Here is a 1,231-nt window from a genome sequence, read left to right as displayed (position 1 = left end):
ATATACACATTTGTTTGCGCATTACGTCCATACAAACGTTTAGGGTTCGGTTGGACGGAAGACCTTGCTGTTCTGCCTGTTTGTCAAGAATGGTTTGTGAGGGCCGGTAACTTTTTCCCCACCACCGAGCAATCCATTCATTTTCGCTGACTGCAATATCGGCTGGAACGATGATCATGACCCGTGCGGCTACGCGATATCTGTAACATCGACAGAGGCAATGATCACGAAATCCTACTCCCGGACTCGCCCCTACGATTTAGCGCCATGCTTTTGGTATCGCCTAAAACCGGAGCGTTGTACATCTCCCCACTCATTTCTGTGAACACCATCCTTTCTTCCTTCCTTTCCTTATGGCTGTATCCCCAAGGGGGGACATGTGCCAGTGTTACGTCCTGGAGCTGGTTACCTTGAAGTCCCTCGCTGATTGGCCGTTCAGAACCGTGAGTTTCGTGAGGGATTCACCGCTATATTGGCTATAGAAATAGTGCAATGTGACCGGGAAGTTTGAAATCCCCCAAAAAAACATTTTTCTTGCTCCCTAAGCCGAAAGTATCGTCTTCCCGGCCGCATTTAAGTCCGGGAAGAGCCACTTTTGTGAGCTGCTTGCCTGCATATAAACAAGTGAATGTTCAATCATAAACTCTAAGCGCCTACGTTTTTACTCCACTCTTCATAACCGTAAATTTGTAATGTCAGTTAAAAACACCAAAAATGTTTTATCAAAACAACACGGTTACGCCAAGTATTAAAAGTGTAGCCATTTCATAAAAAATAAACAATCAAAAATATTAAATCAAATCCAATAAATTAGCCAAGCAAAAATCCTGTGGTGTACTGGTATGTGTGAGGCACGGCCCGGCGAGAGGGCACGACAAATGTAAGAGCGTGCGAACGAGTCAGTCATTGAATTCGAGGCTAAAAATCCGGTGGTGTACTGGTATGTGTGAGGCACGGCCCGGCGAGAGGGCACGACAAATGTAAGAGCGTGCGAACGAGTCAGTCGTTGAATTCGAGGCTCAAGCACACACGGTCTCCGTCAATGATAAATCGGAGGAAATAAAGGCTTTTGGTTGTGGTCAAGGGAGCCGATTGGTCGCAGGTTTCTTAAGACCTTTCCCGTACATTACAATCTCCTAGGTAGATGCTTAATAGACGTACATGTTTCTCTACAAAAAACTTGGTGTGCCAGCGACTAGCTCCAATATATGGTCCATTGAAGTAAGGACGG

This window comes from Cephus cinctus, unplaced genomic scaffold (genome assembly GCF_000341935.2).
Source record: "Cephus cinctus unplaced genomic scaffold, Ccin1 Ccin1_scaffold0175, whole genome shotgun sequence".
NCBI classification, from domain to species: domain Eukaryota; kingdom Metazoa; phylum Arthropoda; class Insecta; order Hymenoptera; family Cephidae; genus Cephus; species Cephus cinctus.
The sequence above is the reverse complement of the archived record's forward strand: the minus strand, read 5'-3'. Positions refer to the sequence as shown.